At 47.9% G+C, this 19,344-nt stretch overlaps 1 pseudogene; it reads left to right on the plus strand.

The window, feature by feature from the left end:
* Nucleotides 1–19,344, plus strand: part of LOC138293825 (uncharacterized) — a 183,880-nt pseudogene that overhangs the window by 131,109 nt on the left and 33,427 nt on the right.

Raw genomic sequence — 19,344 nt, forward strand, 5'->3', positions numbered from 1 at the left:
CACACATCCATTCAGACATACATACAGACACACACACATTTCCAAACACAACACCCCCGCATGCATACACGCACTCACACACCCCCTCTACATACTCACACGCACACCTCCATGCACGCACAGAACACACAACACCCCCTTACCCCGCTCCCCTAATGGACGATCAACTTACCTGGTCCGTTGATCCTCCAGGAGGGGACAGGATCCATGGTGGTTGCTCTGCCGCCAGCACCCCGTCAACAGAACACCGCCACGCCGAATCAGCGGTGTTCTGTTGACGGGGTGGAGGAGCAACCTCCACTTCCCCGCCGACCGCCAGTATGGCTGCTGGCGGCTCTCCGTTCAGAAAAGGACAGAGGGCTGCCAGCAGTCATAATTCGGCGAGCGGAAAACCGCCTGCACTGGCGGTCTTCAGCACGGCGGTCCCTCAGCGGTCTTGCAAAAAGACCGCCGAGGTTGTAATGACCACCACAGTCTTCTCTCTACATGAATCATCACTGTTTAAGACATCATTCGACCTGCCAAGGATAATGTCAACAAAAGGATATCCAAAATGAAGTATGGATGAAATATGTTCATAGGACTTCTGGAAGAAACTTACTATATGGACTTCTCTCTATGTGGATCATCACTGTCTATGGCATCATTCAGCCTATCGGGGATGTTTTCAAAAGATTGTGCAAAATTAAAGTGTAGATTATATCTGTTCATAGTTCTGTACCAGGTATAATAGGCAAAATGTTTTTAACATGTGGTGTTTTGGTTAGTGTAGTAACTGCAGCTTAATTAAATAATTTACAAATTGTAGTGAGAGTAATTGACAGTATCACTTATTTGTAGTGAAATACTGTGGAGTTATGTTTTTTTTCTACAACCTACATGATTGTTTTTCCACACTGATCAATGATGATTATGCAGTCGCCGTTTATAAGGCTGAGAACAGAAGAAGTGGGAAAATAAAATGTTTTACTACAGTGTCATATAGTGTTATACCATAGGCAATCAATATTGTTTTGTTTCAGAACTCTTCTAAAAATAATACTAACATATGTTCTTTTTCTTTTTCAACAGTGTTTGGAGAGATATGTTATTGAATGTGTCAAGATAGTAGAAGTGGCCGAGAATGATTTATTTGAGATAGTTATGGAAGCCGTCTTGTTGCATAGACAGTATTTGATATGCGTTGCCACTGGTTTGTTTTCTTGTCCCTCAACCATACAGTACCTGACACATAAACTCAGTCACCCTCCCATGTAAGCACTCACACAGATGTACATAAACCAGTTATGCACTCACTGACTCACTCATTCATGCAGTCATGCATTCACTCACTCACCCATACACCACTCATGCACTCGTTCACTCACACATATATCACTGGTACACTCACTCACCCATACACCACTCATGCACTCACTGAATCACTCATACACTACTCATGCACTAACTCACTAATCCATGCACCACTCATGAACTCACTCACATACCCATACACCACTTATGCACTTACTCACTCACTTATAAACCACTCATGCATCCACTCAGTCACCCATACACCACTCATAGACTCACTTATCTATAGACACACTCATGCACTGACTCAATCACCCATGCAGGACTCCTGCACTCACTTACTCACACATACACTGACTCATTCACTCAGTGAAATCCCATACACAATTAATGCACTCACTCAGTCATCAATAGACCACTCATACACACACCTACCTATGGATGTACTTGTGCACTCAGTCAATCACCCATACACCAGTCATGCACTCACTCAATCACCCATACACTACTCATGCACTAACTCATACACCCATACACCAGGTATGCTCTCACTCACATAAACACCACTCATGCATTCCCTCACACACCCATACACACAGTCATGTACTCAGTGAATCACACACACACCACTCATGCACTCACTCAGTCTCCTATACACCAGTCGTACACTCACTAACCTATAAACGCATTCATGCACTTAGTCACCACCCACACAAGACTCATGCACTCAATTACTCACACACTAATGCACTCAGCAAATGGCTGATTCGCCACTCATTCACTCACTCAGTCACCCATACACCACTCATACACTCACTTACCTATAGACACACTCAGTCAATCACCCATACATCACTCATGCACTCACTCACACATATACTCATACACTCATTCAATCACCCTTACAACACTCATGCACTAACTCAACCACTGTAGGAAAGTACCATCTTGCCTGACATGTTACCACCATTTTCACTGTATGTATGTTTGTTTTTGCCTATGTGTCACTGGGATCCTGCTAGGCAGGACGTCAGTGCTCATAATGTATGCCCTGTATGTGTTCCCTGTGTGGTGCCTAACTGTATCACTGAGGCACTGCTAACCAGAACCTCAGTGTTTATGCTCTCTCTCTGCTTTAAAATTGTCACTGCAGGCTAGTGACTAATTATACCAATTCTCATTAGCCCACTGTAATACTCTTATAATTCCCTTGGATATGGTACCTAGGTACCCAGGGTATTGGGGTTCCAGGAGATCCCTATTGGCTGCAGCATTTCTTTTGCCACCTATAGGGAGCTCAGACAATTCTTACACAGGACTGCCACTGCAGCCTGAGTGAAATAACATCCACGTTATTGCACAGCCATTTTCACTGCACATAAGTAACTTATAAGCCACCTATATGTCTAACCCTCGCTTGGTGAAGGTTGGGTGCCAAGTTACTTGGTGTGTGGGCACCCTGGCACTAGCCAAGGTGCCCCCACATTGTTCTGGGCAAATTCCCCGGACTTTGTGAGTGCGGGGACACCATTACACACGTGCACTACATATAGGTCAAAACCTATATGTAGCGTCACCATGTTAACTCCAAACATGGCCATGTAACATGTCTAGGATCATGGAATTGTCACACCAATACCATTCTGGTATTGGGGGGACAATTCCATGCATCCCCGGGTCTCTAGCACAGAACCCGGGTACTGCCAAACTGCCTTTCTGGGGTCTCCACACCAGCTGCTGCCGCTGCCAACCCCTCAGACAGGTTTCTGCCCCCCTGGGGCCTGGGCAGCCTGGTCCCAGGAAGGCAGAACAAAGGATTTCCTCTGAGAGAGGGTGTTACACCCTCTCCCTTTGGAAATAGGTGTGAAGGGCTGGGAGGAGTAGCCTCCCTCAGCCTCTGGAAATGCTTTGATGGGCACAGATGGTGCCCATCTCTGCATAAGCCAGTCTACACCAGTTCAGGGATCCCCCAGCCCTGCTCTGGTGCGAAACTGGACAAAGGAAAGGGGAGTGACCACTCCCCTGACCAGCACCTCCCAGGCGAGGTACCCAGAGCTCATCCAGTGTGTCCCAGACCTCTGCCATCTTGGATTCAGAGGTGTTGGGGCACAATGGACAGCTCTGAGTGGCCAGTGCTAGCAGGTGACGTCAGAGACCCCTCCTGATAGGTGCTTACTTTTCTCAGTAGCCAATCCTCCTTTCTGGGCTATTTAGGGTCTCTCCTCTTGGCTATTCCTCAGATAACGAATGCAAGAGCTCACCAGAGTTCCTCTGCACTTCCTTCTTCGACTTCTGCCAAGGATCGACCGCTGACTGCACCAGGACGTCTGCAAAACTGCAACAAAGTAGCAAGATGACTACCAGCAACATTGTAGCGCCTCATCCTGCCAACTTTCTCGACTGTTTCCTGGTGGTGCATGCTCTGAGGGCTGTCTGCCTTCACCCTGCACTGGAAGCCAAGAAGAAATCTCCCCCCTGCTAACGCAGGCACCAAATTTCTGCATCACCGGTCCTCTGGGTCCCCTCTCATCTTGACGAGCGTGGTCCCTGGAACACAGGAGCTGGGTCCAAGTGTCTCCCACAGTCCAGTGGCCCTTCTGTCCAACTTTGGTGGAGGTAAGTCCTTGCCTCCCCACGCCAGACAGCATACCTGTGTACTGCATGATCTGCAGCTGTTCCGGCTTCTGTGCACCTTTCCAAGACTTCCTTTGTGCACAGCCTAGCCTGGGTCCCCAGCACTCTGTCCTGCATTGCCCAACTCACTGAGTTGAACTCCGACGTCGTGGCACCCTCCTTTGTGACTTTGAGTCGACAGCTGTCCTCAGATATTCTAAGTGCCTGTTCCGGTACTTTTTCTGCCTGCTTCTGTGGCGGCTCTCTGAGTTGCTGAGTGCCCCCTCTGTCTCCTTCTCCAAGGGGCAACATCCTGGTCCTTTCTGGTTCCCAGCAGCACCCAAAATCCTCAATTGTGACTCTTGCAGCTAGCAAGGCTTGTTTGTGGTATTTCTTGCGTGGAAACACTCCTGCATCCTCCAGCACGCCATAGGACATCTTCTGACCAAACAAGAAGTTCCTGGCACCTTCCGTTGTTGCAGAATCTTTGGCTTCCTCCACCCAGAGGCAGCCCTTGTGGACCTTCATCCGGGATTTAGTGGGCTCCTGCCCCCCCTGGACACTTGCATGACTCTTGAACTTGGTCCCCTTCCTTTACAGGTCCTCAGGTCCAGGAATCCGTCTTCAGTGCTTTGGTAGCTGTTGTGGTTCTTGCAGAATCCCCTATCTCAACTATACTGTCTTTCTGGGGTAGTAGGGTAACTTTACTCCTACTTTTCAGGGTCTTGGGGTGGGGTATTTTGGACACCCTTACTGTTTTCTCACAGTCCCAGCAACCCTCTACAACCTACCATTCTCACAGTCCCAGCAACCCTCTACAACCTACCATAGGCCTGGGGTCCATTAGTGATTCACATTCCTCTTTTGGAGTATATGGTTTGTGTTGCCCTTAGGCCTATTTCTATCTATTGCATCCTTTTGTGATTCTACATTGTTTGCACTACTTTTCTTACTGTTACTTACCTAATTTTGGTTTGTGTACATATAATTTGTGTATATTACTTACCTCCTAAGTGAGGGTATCCTCTGAGATACTTTTGGCTTTTTGTCACTAAAATAAAGTACCTTTATTTTTAGTAACTCTGAGTATTGTGTTTTCTTGTGATATTGTGCTATATGATATAAGTGGTATAGTAGGAGTTTTGCATGTCTCCTAGTTCAGCCTAAGCTGCTTTGCCATAGCTACCTCTAACAGTCTAAGCTGCTAGAAACACCTCTATTCTACTAATAAGGGATAACTGGACCTGGCACAAGGTGTAAGTACCACAAGGTACCCACTATAAGCCAGGCCAGCCTCCTACAGCCACCCATACACCACTTATCCACCAACTCACTCACTACTCATGCACTCACTCAGTCACCTATACACCACTCATACACTCACCCATTCACCCAATCACCCATACTGGAAATTCACACGCTTACAAACATACATTAAACATATCAAATGTATTTTTCAACTGGAGGAGGTGGTTCTAAAAATAACCTTTTTTTGTTTTTTAAACGTTTTATGATTTGTCTGTTTTTTTTAAAACTATTTTGACTTTTTTTGGTTATTTGTTTCTTCCAAAAAAAACAGAACGTCCTTTGAGACAACAAGCATCAAAAAACAGAAACTGTGCTTGAACAAAAAAAAAAATGAGCATCTGTGTGGATTAAGTATTTGTACAGGTGTAGACACAACTTGCTCACCTACACTGAGAATAACTGTATACTTGGACAGAAAATGCCCACGTTTCCAAACTCCATTATAGTAGTTGACACATGAGAAAATTGTGCGGCAGCAGATGATGTTCCAAGTTCATTGTTTCGAGTTGCAATAGTTTGTTGCTGGTTTTTAAGTCCCTGCATTTCTGCTTGTGCAAGACGTGTGCCATGGATGGTGCTGAGATGTTTGTGCATTCTATATGTACCACATGAACACTTCTCACTGCCACTTATTTTAAAACATTTCTCTCCTTCTGGTTTACTGAAGAACTCCCACACAATACTCTCGTTTTTCTTCCTTGGGGCTTTCCATCTCCCTCCAAACATTCTGCTCTTCTGCCCCACATGCTCTGCTGCAGATGCCATTTTAAAGTTCAAGGTGGGAGCTGCATAAAAAAACCTGTGAACATTCACAGCCATTCCAAAAATAATGAAGAAAAGGGGTTGGACCTTCCTGTATTTATGATAGAAAAGTGCTCTGCCTATCATATCCATTTGTTTCTCTGTCACATGGGATACGCGACTCCAGCATGGCTCTGTTGTGCCTGGGTTGCAACTCCATAAAATGTATTGAAATGACCTCTCTCTAATTATACTTTTTTCTTCATACTATTAGTATATTAGTAAACCTGTTTCCTTAAAGTAAACCTTAAAAGTGACTATACATGATTTTAATATTGTAAAAAAATCACTGGAGTCGCGTACCCATCACTGCTTTGGAAATACGTGCCTGCAAAGTGCGGGACGATGTTGCAACTCTCCAAAACCTACAAAAATGACCATAAAATACTTTTAATTACTTTTTACACAACGTTCTTTACCATATTACTAAACCTGCTACCAAAATGCAAACCTTTGTATTTTACTACTATCAAAACTACACCGGAGTTGCGTGCCCTGCACGAAGGGTTGCAACAGATGCGCAACTCCTAATTGTTTTGAAAAAAAAACCATAAATTTAACTACCATATCACTACATACAGCTTACAATCATTTATGTTTTACAAACATGACGGGCAGTATAACAAAATATCCACCAGTGGTTATCTAGCATACTTTATTGTCGTAGGAAATCTGTTCTAAATTAAATTTATAAGCAGCATGCTAATCCCAGGCTTTGTTATACACGAAACTCACAGTGGAGGTTGTTATTTTATAAAGTTGTACACTCCGCAGGCAATAGGAGTAGCAGAAAATGGATTCCCATCAGATTTGTTACAAAATGGCACACTGATACACCTGCTACTACTGATGTTTGCATAACAATGGTTCTGTGCAGGAACCCTCATGTTCACAGCTAAATTTCATTTCGGCTTACAGTGCATGTGGTAGGAAACTGGATTTAACAATACAAATATGTAAAGGGCATAGTATCCCATGTGAAAAAGGAACCAAACAAAACTAGGAAGGACAAACAATACAATTATACCTACAATACAGAAGAAGGCAGGCGAAAGGTTTCTCAATTATGACAAACTACCAACGGCAATTATGATATATATAAAACACTCAAAGCCTTTAAAGATTCAAAGGGGGTTGAATAAATGGTTATCTTCGAAAGAAAGCCAAAGAGGTTTTGAACGCCTTTGTAATGCGCACTCTCATCAGGACCAATAGATATAGCGGGCACTGGATGGAAGCATAGAAAAAAAAAAGGAAAATAATACTACATGTGGACAGCTACAACGTGCTGTAAAGGGCAAGGGTTACTCACATAGGGTACTCAAAGACCTACTCAGAGATTCATGTACTGGCTCAGACATCCTCTCAGAGTTTCACACACCCACTCACAGACACAATCAGATACTTATGCACCCACTCACAGATCAACTCAGATACTAATGCACACTTTCACAGACTGACTGAGACACACATGGATGTGCTCACAAACCCAATCAGACACTCTCACACCTACTAACAACCTCACTCAGACATTCAGTCAGAATCTCATGCAAATACTCTGATGCCCACTCAGACACTCACACATCCACTAACAAACCCACTCAGACAGTCACACACCCAGGGACATACTTATGCAGCCACTCTCAGCCCACTCAGACACTTATACACTCATTCAAACACCTTTTAAAACACTCATGCACTCACTCACACACTCATTGAGACACTTATGCAGTCCCTCACACAATCACTGTCAAAGGTTACAAGTTGCAGTTAGAAAATAAAATGAAAAAACCTTAGAAATTAACTGAAAAAAACAAAGGTTACAGGGACTTTATAGTTAGGAAATGAAAAGCAAAAAAACAAAGGGAATCATTGAAAAAAACAAAGGTTACACAGACATTATAGTTAGGAAACAACATTTTAAAAAACTTAGAAATTCACTGAAAAAAACAAAGGTTACAGGGACATTATAGTTAGGAAATAGAAAAAAAACTTAGAAATTCACTGAATAAAACAAAGCTTACATGGACCTTATATTTATGCTCAGATTTCACTCATACAAAACCATTGAAAGTCAACAGTTATAGTTACTTGAGCTATCATTTACAACCCGCAATGCACTGCTTATGACCTGACATATTACATCACTAATGACATGGTCAGTGACATCACTGATGGTATCACTGGTGACATCACTAATGACATCATCCACGGAACCACTCACATACTGACTCACACACCCACACAACCTCTCAAACACCCACACAATGACTCACACACCCATTTACACATCCATGGAACCACATTACACACCAACTCACTCATACATACTGCCACTCACACAGCTATACACCTACTCATAAACCCACTCACTCATCTATACAGTCACTCACACAGCCACTCACTCACCCATACAGCCACTCAGACATCCGCTGACTCATACATGCAGCTACTCACACACCCAGTCACTCACCAATACAGCAACCCACACAGCCACTCACTCACCCATAGACCTATTCATATACCCACTTGTGCAGCCATACAACTACTCAAGCACCCAATTTTTGACTCATAAAGCCACTAACACACCTACTCAAACACACATATACAGCCACTCAGACTTTGACTTACTCACCCAACAGCTGCTCACACACCAACATACTAAGGGCCTGATTGTGACCTTGGGGGATGGGATACTCTGCCACAAATGTGATGGATATCCAGTCACCGTTTTACAGGTTCCATAGGATATAACCCATACAACCAATCACACAACCATTTATTCACTTATACAGCCACTAATACACCCACTCATCCACCCATACACTCATGCAGACTGGATGATGTCATCAGTGATGTAATTTGCGATGTCATCAGTGATGTTACTGATCATGTCATGAGTGATGTAATATGTGAGGTCATTAGCAGTGCATTGCGGGGTATAAGTTATAGTAAGCTAAGGTAACTATAACTCTTAAATTTCCATGGTTTTGTACATGTGAAATCTGAGCCTAACTATAGTGTCCCTGTAGCCATTGTTTTTTTTCAGTGAATTTCTAAGGTTTTTAATTTGATTTCTTAACTATAACATCCCTGTAACCTTTGTTTTTTTCTGTGAATATATATATATATTGTATATATATATATATATATATATATATATATATTTATATATATATATATATATATACATATATATACATATATATATATATGTATATATATATGTGTGTGTGTGTATATATCAATAGATAGATAGATAGTTAGATAGATAGACAGATAGATAGATAGATAGATAGATAGATAGATAGATAGATAGATAGATAGATAGATAGATAGATAGATAGATAGATAGATAGATAGATAGATAGATAGATAGATAGATAGATAGATAGAGCTACCTAAAGGGGGTCGACCCACTGGCTGGGACTTGACCCCCTATCTACATTGAAGGGCTGGCTTTAGGGCTGTGGGACTGGTGTGGCTGTACTAGGCGCTGACCTGGAAGGGGGGCACTGACCTTTGGTAGGGCGCTGTGTTTAGCATAACTTATGATTTAAAAACACCTGCTGCAGAGCTCCTTGTGTATCCAGCTTTCAGGCAGCAATAACAATGTTCAGATAACTCTTGTAATTAATGTTCCTGCTTCATCAACTCTTTAAACAAATTAAATGTATGTGAAAGAGTGACTCTGGAGAGGTGAGAGGCACTTTTGCCAGGTGCTCGTGAGAAAATCTGAAGAGGAGATCATGGGAGAGGGGGCAAAATGTTTGTTGCAGCGGGCGCCACCAGTTGCGTTACTTTTGTTTAAAAAAATGTGTGGCTCCTCTGGGGCGGATAGAACCACACATTTCCCCCCAAAAATTTAGAGGCGCACAGGGGTCAGCCCATGTCCAAGAAGGCCAACCCCCTGACAATTTCATTATTTGTTAAATATTTTTTTACATTGTTTTTCCTTTTTTTTAACATACATAGGGGGTCCAAGACCGCCAGGGCGCAGAATGACGGAAGCACCGCCAACAGGCTGGCGGTGCTTCAAAGCCCATTCTGACCGCGGCAGTAAAGCTGCGGTCGGAAAACCGGGGCCGGCGGTTTCCCGACGTTTTTGCCCCGGCTGGGCGAATCCGCCAGGGCAGCGCTGCAAGCAGCACTGCCCTGGGGATTCTGACCCCCTTACTGCCAGCCTGTTTCTGGCGGTTTTCACCGCCAGGAAGAGGCTGGCAGTAAGGGGTGTCCTGGGGCCCCTGGGGGCCCCTGCACTGCCCATGCCACAGGCATGGGCAGTGCAGGGGTCCCCTAACAGGGCCCCGGCCAGCTTTTCACTCTCTGCCTAGCAGATAGTGAAAAGCGCGACGGGTGCAACTGCACCCGTCGCACGCCCGCAACACCGCCGGCTCCATTTGGAGTCGGCTTCTGTGTTGCGGCCTTATGCCCGCTGGGCCGGCGGGCGCTAACCAAGTTAGTACGGGAATGTTGGAATGCCGGCAGCGGTCTTTTGGCCGCATGGCGGCCAATTGGCGGTTCCCGCCTGGCGGGCGACTACCGCCGCCCGCCAAAGTTGGAATGACCGCCATAATTACCTCAGGCGGTGCGATTTTCTCCCAAGAGCAACAAACCATGTTTTAGCTTTAAAAAAGATTATGCCCCCAGGGTGGGGGCCAGCTGATAGTATGAGGTTCAACCCGACCCGAGTACTGTTCGCTGGTGCCTGCATGTAGGGTTTCCTGGCTGTATAACATGGCGCGGCCACAATCCTCAACCAGGAAACTCTTTCAGGAAGACCTTGTTTGAAAGGGGAGTCTTTAGAATTAGGCCTCCCTGAAAGTTGGGGAGGCCTTTTGGCCATTTTCCCCTACCAGAGTGGGAGAGGAGGCTTACCTGCTCCTCTAGTCCACTCCTGTGGGGAAATTGAGATGTCAGCATGCCTTGCGGTGTGTAAATGTCAAAGATGGGTGGAAGGAAGTCAGGAAGAGATGCAGATGCGATTCTGCATCTCCCAAGGATTTATGATCTCCTCTGATGGCTGACAGATGCACTGGGGAAGGTGTGCGTGTGTCGCCCATTGACGGACAGATGCACCCAAGAGGTTCAAGCTCTTGACTTGGATAGAGCAGAATACTCCATCCTGCATACAAAACACAAATACTAAGCAATGGACAGTAAAGCTGTGAAACTCTTGGTATCCAACAATTTTATCAGGTCTTATACGTCAGAGAAGAAATGCAACCACCTATGGTAGATTTTTATCCGGGAGAGCAGCTTCAGGCCCACTTTGAAGGGTCCACCACTGGGGTGGCACCACTTGAGGGGCAAGACTCACAGCAGGTAAAGTCCAGGTGCTGGGTTCACAATGGTTTAAGACTTTTCTGTCCCTGAGGCTCTGATCAGAAGGCAAGTCAACTAGCCCTTGGAGTCACTCTGGTGGGCCTGTGTTCAGGATGTAGGTCCAGTCCTTCTCACACAGGCAGCACGGCAGCAGAGTAGCAATCCTTTTTTCAAAACAGTACAGCAGTCCTTCTGAGTCACCCACAGGTCCAGAGGTGTACTGAAGAATTCAGTATGAGGGTTCAATATTTATACTTGGTGCCAGCTTTGTAGTAGGAGAAGGTAGTGAAAAAACAAGTGAAAGAGGTTTTCACTATGAGGACATGTAAAAGTTAAGAGTACATTTTGAACTTTTCAAAAACACTTCCCCCTCTCCTGTGGTGGGAAACACCCAGAACAACGACTCCTAAACTACGAAGTTGTGGAAAACGAAAGCGAAACAACAGTTTCGTTTTCCACGACTTCCTGGTTTTCGTGTCTTAACCATGCATGTGTGAACCTCGTACATGCGGCACAGAAGAAGGGAGTCGACACAGTGAAGGAGGAGGTAAGTTGGGCTGGGTCTGGGGCTGTTTTTTGGGGGTGGGGTGGGGGCTCGGGTGAATATGGTTTGGGGCGTGGTTTAGGTTTTAGGGGTGGGTTGGGGTGCTTTAGGTTTTAGGGGCGGGGGTGGGGGGTCAGGGTTTAGGTTTAAAGGGTGGGTTGGGGGGCTTTAGGTTTTACAGGAGAGGGGTTGGGGTTGTGGTAATTTTGGGGGTTGGGGTGGTTGTGGGGGTGGCGGGGTCGCGGTAATTTTTAGGGGTGGAGGGCTAGGGGGGAAGCATGCTGGAACAGTGCATGCTGATCACTAATGCCTTTACCAGGAATGCCTTCACAACGAAAAATCGTTGTAAAGGCATTTGTGGTAAAGGCATTAGTGATACCAACGAGTTAGTTGTTCTGAACTCGTTGTTGAGCCATGGGTGCTTGAAGCACTCGTGGTTTCAGCATATAACCCTTGTGGGCTGCTTAGGGCCTACCCTATAGGTGACATATTTATTAAAAAGGAAGGTCTAGGCCTGGCAAAAGGTTTATTTTGCCAGGTTAAACTAGCAGTTTAAACTGCCCCCTCAGACTACTCTGCCGGGCCTGGGAGATGTCTAAAAGGTTACTTAAGTGGGTTGCACAATAAGTTCTGCAGGCTCACTAGTAGAATATAATTTACAGGCCCGGGGTATATGTAGTACCACTTCACCAGGGACTTACAAGTAATTTAAATGTACCAATTTGGTGTAAGCCAATGTTACTATGTTGTAGGGAGTAGCTCACACACTTTAGCACAGGACTAACCATATCCATGATGAGACTGGCTCTTCGCTTACTGTCTCTGCTGGAGGAGCTGGATGGCTACAGAGTGGTATCTGGTTTTAAAATAAATATTGCAAAATTGAAGGCTTTAATTCTCCACTTGCTCCTGCTTCTGTCAATTTCCCTGAGCTGGCTGATCCAATTAAATTGGCATTCTGGCACTGAGACTTACCTGGGATTGCAGCTGCAACAAACCACCTCACAAATAGTGACTTTCAGTAATGCTCAGCTGTTACAAGATACTAAGGCCCTCATTACAACCCTGGCGGTAAATCCCGCTTTCTGTTGTGCTGAAGACCGCCAACATACCGTTGTGGTGGCGGAAATCAGTTACAGGTATTACGACCCACATCTCGGAATCCGCCACAATACAGACACCCGCACACGTCTGCCACAGCAAAGGTCAGTGATAAACTGGTGATAGCGAAACCGACACTGTCACGCCAACAAGAATACACCCACACTATCACGACCCACGAATCAACGCGGCAGTCATTCAACCGCGGTAATCCATTGGCGGTACACACCGCCGCACTCAAAATACACACACACTTACAAAACACAACTACATTGGACAATTCTAAATACACACACCTGAAACACATACACACACCACACCCACACACCCATTCCAATATAAAGCACACACCCACATTACCCACAAACTCTTACAACCAAACATTTGGAAGAAGGCCAGAGAGAGAGATTAGCTAACACAACACCAGCATCCACAGACACACACCACCATCACTTATACAATATCCACGTACCTCAAACAACACACACAAACACATCCCCCAACACATCACAACAGACAGCACCTCACACATCACCCACACCACATCATGGCACCTCAAAGATACCCCAGGTTTTCAGAGGAGGAGCTCAGGGTCATGGTGGAGGAAATCATCCGGGTAGAGCCACAGGTCACAGGTGCAGCAGACATCGATTGCAAGGAAGATGGAGCTAAGGTGGAGAATCGTGGACAGGGTTAACGCAGTGGGACAGCATCCAAGAACACGGGATGACATCAGGAAGAGGTGGAATGACCTACGGGGGAAGGTACGTTCCGTGGTATCCAGACACCAGATTGCTGTACAGAGGACTGGCGGTGGACCCCCACAACTAACAACATGGGAGGAGCAAGTCTTGACAATAATGCATCCTGAGGGCCTCGCAGGAGTAGCAGGAGGACTGGACTCTGGTAAGTCATATCTTAACTACTTCATCCTTCTCACCCCACCTGCATGCCATCACATACTCCCACTCTTACACTCACCCCCATCACCCCATCAACTCCATATGTCCCACAATCACAACCCACACATCTCAATACCAAGGCCCTGCATGCAACACCTATGCATGGACCACCGTCACCAAAGCATGTCCAGTACAGAAACCCACACAGACCCCAAACCAACTATCACAAAAGGGCTAACACAATGACGCAAGCACAGGAGTAGAGGGTACCTCACCCAATACACAAGATGGCACACACAGATACTAAAACTATGCATTTACAACCCAACAGGACCCCTACCCAACGTCACCGGACAGGAGGTGCCAGACATATCCAGTCCCCCCACAGAAGAGGCCCACAGTGATGACAGCAGCCCTGCACGCCTGGATCAAGATGACCAGCCCGGCCCATCAGGGACCTCGGGACAGTCGGTTACCCTGACACAGTCCCAAACCACCACAGAGCCTCCCCCTCAGGAAACACCAGCACAGCACTCACCCAGCGGGCCCATCCCTCTGTCCCCAGGACACGTCAATCAGCAGTGTGTCCACCACTACAGGGACCCCAGGCAAACCCACCACCCCAAGACAATCAGGGACCTGGGGTCAGTGGCAGTGGGCACACGATTCAGGGGACAGAGGCACAGGATAACAGGGAAGCTGGGAGGACTGCTGTGCGACATGGGGAGGACAGGCCCAGGGAACCCACTCTCCACGAGGCACTCTCCAACATCATGGGAGCATATCACCATTCCCAGGAGACCATGGGCACGGTACTGGCCAAGTTTCAGGAGACCCAGCTGCTGCAGGAGGAACACTACCTCGGGATCAGGGAGGACTTGAAGTCCATTAACACCACCCTGGTCACCATTGCAGGGGTGCTGGCACACCTTGTCAACACCATGAGGGACACAGTGGCACACAGACGGGCCCCTGACACTAGCCTTGATGATGAACAGCCCTCCACCTCTGCCGCGCTAGTGGACAGGAGGCACCACCACAGGACCAACAGGCCACCAGCACCCCACCCCCTGGAGAAGGAGAACCACCCCACAAACAGTCCCTGAGATCCAGGAACAAAGCAGAGAACATTGCAAAGACCTCCACCAGGAAAGAAGACCCTCCTGAATGTCACCCTTCTGTCCCATTTTGTCACCCTGTCCACCTTAAACTGCCATTGCTCTCCCTTCCTATGCCCCATTGGACGATGCACCTGTGAGACCTAGAGTCTGGACTCAACCCTGGACATTCCTCCACCATCACCCCAGCCCATTGCACACACCCCTCCACTTATTAGCACAGAAATAAACACCCTTGAATCACAAATCAATCTGGAATCAGTCTGTGCTTTCACAAATGTGTAATTGTTAAATCTCTGGAATATAGCAATGTCAATGTACTTGTTCACATACCAATGTTACACAGCTGTAGGCCAGGAGTAAACATAGCAGAGGGCACAAATTGGGACCCAGATCTGTGAAATGGAAAGCCAAAGTGATGAGTCAGGGTCCATACACAGAGCGAAAAAGGCAGACTTATGCTAGGTCCTACAATAGTATGAGATGTGAGAAGCAGTTCCATCTCCTTACCTGTGTCTCACTGGAAGTATTGCATGATGATGTTGTTTCGGTTGTCTACAGCTTCTTATTTTGCCTCCTCTGCTGCACTGTCCACAGGCTCCACAGCTGCCATTAGACCACCATCAGGCCCATCCTCCTGCAGAAACGGCACCTGGTGTCGCAAAGCCAGGTTGTGCAACATACAGCAGGCCACGATGATCTGGCACACCTTCTTCGGTCAGTAGTATAGGGATCCACCTGTCAGATGAAGGCTCCGGAATCTGGCCTTCAGGAGGCCGAAGGTGCGCTCTGTTATCCTCCTAGTTCGCCCACATGCCTCATTGTAGCGTTCCTCTGCCCTTGTCCTGGGATTCCTCACTGGGGTCAGTAGCCATGACAGGTTGGGGTAACCAGAGTCACCTGCAAATATCAAGGGACAACTGTTAGACATCCTCCAAACATTAGGGAATCTCCCATACCCAGACACAAAATGAAACTGTGTGGGGATTTTAGGCTCACCTATTAGCCACACACGGTGCCTCTGGAGTTGCCCCATCACATAAGGGATGCTGCTATTTCTCAACATGTAACCGTCATGCACTGAGCCGAGATACTTGGCATTCACATGAGAGATGTACTGGTATGCCAAACACACCATCTGCACATTCATTGAATGGTAGCTTTTCCGGTTTCTGTACACCTGTTCATTCCTGCGGGGAGGGACAAATGCCACATGTGTCCCATGAAGGGCACCAACGATGTTGGGGATATGTCCCAGGGCATAGAAGTCACCTTTCTCTGTGGGCAAATCCTCCACTTGAGGGAAAACAATGTAGCTGCGCATGTGTTGCAGCAGGGCAGACAACACTCTGGACAACACATTAGAGAACATTGGCTGGGACATCCCTGATGCCATGGCCACTGTTGTTTGAAAAGACCCACTGGCCAGGAAATGGAGTACAGAAAAGGATCTGCACTAGAGGGGGTATTCCTGTGGGATGGCAGATAGCTGGCATCAGGTCAGGCTCCAACTGGGCACACAGTTCCTGGATTGTTGCACGATCAAGTCTGTAAGTGATAATTATGTGTCTCTCTTCCATTGTCAACAGGTCCACCAGGAGTCTGTACACCGGAGGATGCCGCCATCTCATCACCTGCCCCAGCGGACATGCCCTATGGAGGAGAACGGTGAGCAGAGGGTCATACAACACTTAGGTGTCACAATGTTTTTATGCAAAAACTTTACAATTTCTACATGTGCCTTTGTCTGTCCGTATTCCTGGCCTAAATGGGTGTGACGCAGTTATTTGGCCTGCCATGTGGCCCCCTGAAATGGCGGCTGCCTGACCTGTAAGGTGGGAAAAAGGGAATTGAGGTAACTGCGCTGACGTTGTACACCGTCGCGGTAGGTGGTCGAAGACCGCAGCGCAATTCAGCATTGGTTAACATTGGGCCCTATGGGTTCCAGGAGCCAATGACGATGTACGCCGGTTGTGACGGTACGCACCGCCGTGGACGTGGCTGCCATTTTCTAACTGTTCACTCACTTGGTACCTGACCTTCAACAGGGGAGGACCTACACTGCAAGAGCTGCTGTGACCTGAGTCTGGAAGCGACCATGGCTACAGTGTATGGCGAAAGGGCCCCTGCCTTCACTTCGGAGGAGTTGGAGAAACTAGTGGATGGGGTCCTCCCCGAGTACATGCAACTGTACGGTCCTCCAGACAAACAGGTCAGTACACTGTGAGCATGGTGGATGGCACATGATTGTATGGAGTGTTGTGGATGGAAGAGGGAGGGGAGGGGGGCGGGCCAGCATGTGAGGATAGTGTGTGTATATGTATGTCTGGGCCAGGGTGGGATGTTTTTAGGCAATGCGTGAGAAGAACTGTACGGGATAGTAACATCCATTCTTACTTCACTTTTCCTCTAGGTCAGCGCCCACCAGAAGAAGGGTATTAGGCTTCCATCGCCAAGGAAGTGCAGACCCTGGGGGTCTACCATAGACGGAGCACCCACTGCTGGAAAGGATGGGAGGACCTGCGCCGCTGGAGCAAGAAGACGGCGGAGGCCCAGCTGGGGATGGCCTCCCAACGTGGAAGGGGGGCCCGTCGCACCATGACCCCCCTGATGTACCGGATCATAGCGGTGGCATATCCGGAGTTGGATGAACAAGTGAGGGCATCACAGCAGCCACAAAAGGGTGAGTACACTCTCATTCAGCTGACTCTGCGTGCTTGACAAGGTTTCTGGATGGGGGTGGTGGCCTGTGGGTTCCCCTAGGCAAGGGCATACGTGCAAAGGTAGATCCATTGTTTTGCAGCCTCATTCCCAGTCCAACCCCAAAGGTGGTATTTGTCCTCTACACCTAGTCAGGCTCCCATGGCTGCCAGCTGTGCATGAAATGGGTCTAGACAGAGTCCCCCCTGGGCATGTGCTTTTCCCCTGCACTGTTAGTGCATTGCTTAGTGCATAGGGCTGCTCTCTGTGTGTTGTGTCCCCCAACAGTAGTGCTGTTGCATGTACTGACCATGTGTATCCTCTGTCTCCCCCCCCTTTTTGTTTTGTCACCCTGTTCTTGCATTAGCATCATCTGGCGGAGGAGCAGTGGCATCGGAGCAGGGGGAAGCTGCATCCCACATGGCCCTGGAGGGTGAAGTAACGGACTCTGAAGCCACCAGTGGGACGGAGGGCGAGGGGACCTCCACGATGGGGACAGGAGCATACACCAGCGACAGCGACAGCGACTGCTCCTCTGATGGGAGCTCCCTTGCGATGGCAGGCACCTCTGTGCCTGCCGCATCAACAGGTAAAGCCGCCACCCCCCCCACCCAGGACCGCCCTCCCAACAGCCCCTCAGCGTGTGTCCCGTGCCCGCTCACCCAGGAGGGTGGGCATCTCCATCGCCCCAGTCACCTCAGACCCTGCCCCAGTCAGCCCTGCTGCCCTCAGTGAGGAGGCTATTGACCTCCTGGGATCCCTCACTGTTGGGAAATCTACAGTTTTGAATGCCATCCAGGGTGTTGAGAGGCATTTGCAGCAAACAAATGCATACATGGAGGGCATTCATTCTGGCCCGGCGGCCCAACAGAGAGCATTTCAGGCTCTTGTCTCAGCACTGATGGCAGCCATTGTCCCTGTGTCCAGCCTCGCCCCTCCAACTTCCACTACCCAGACCCAATCCCCTGTACCTCAGCCTATCCCAAGCACACCATCACACCAGCATGCACAATCATCAACACACAAGAGTGGACATGGCAAACATAAGCACCACACATCCACTGCCTCCACTGTGTCCCCCTCCTCCACGTCCTACACCTCCCTCCCTGTCTCGTTTCCACTTGCACCAGCATGCACTACATCCTCAGCCACTACCTCCATCACCAGCACACCCATCACCACACACCGCTCACGTGCAATCACCACCCCACTACCATTCACACATTTCCTGTGTCCTCTCCCAGTGTGTCTGTGAGCCCTCCTCCCAAAGTACACAAACGCAGGCACACACCCACCCAACAGTCATCCACCTCACAACAGCCTCCGGCCCATGCACCTTCACCCAAATCCAGCAAACGTTCACCTCCTACAACCACTACCTCTTCCTCCACTCCCAAACCCCCTCCATCTTCCCGTCCCAGTGTGTCTAAGAAACTTTTCCTGGCTAACTTTGACCTCTTCCCTAAACCTCCCCCGTCCTTCCCCTAGGGCTGGGCTATCCGGGTCCCAGCCCAGCACCTCAGCCACCAAATCCCCAAGCACAGTGGTCACAGCAACTCCGGTCTCATCGGGGCTGCCACCCTTCAGGGCTGCCAATGTGCCACCTAGCGAGGCCAAGGAGCAGGGCATTCCGCCACCT

Source organism: Pleurodeles waltl, chromosome 4_2, assembly GCF_031143425.1.
Source record: "Pleurodeles waltl isolate 20211129_DDA chromosome 4_2, aPleWal1.hap1.20221129, whole genome shotgun sequence".
Lineage (NCBI taxonomy): Eukaryota > Metazoa > Chordata > Amphibia > Caudata > Salamandridae > Pleurodeles > Pleurodeles waltl.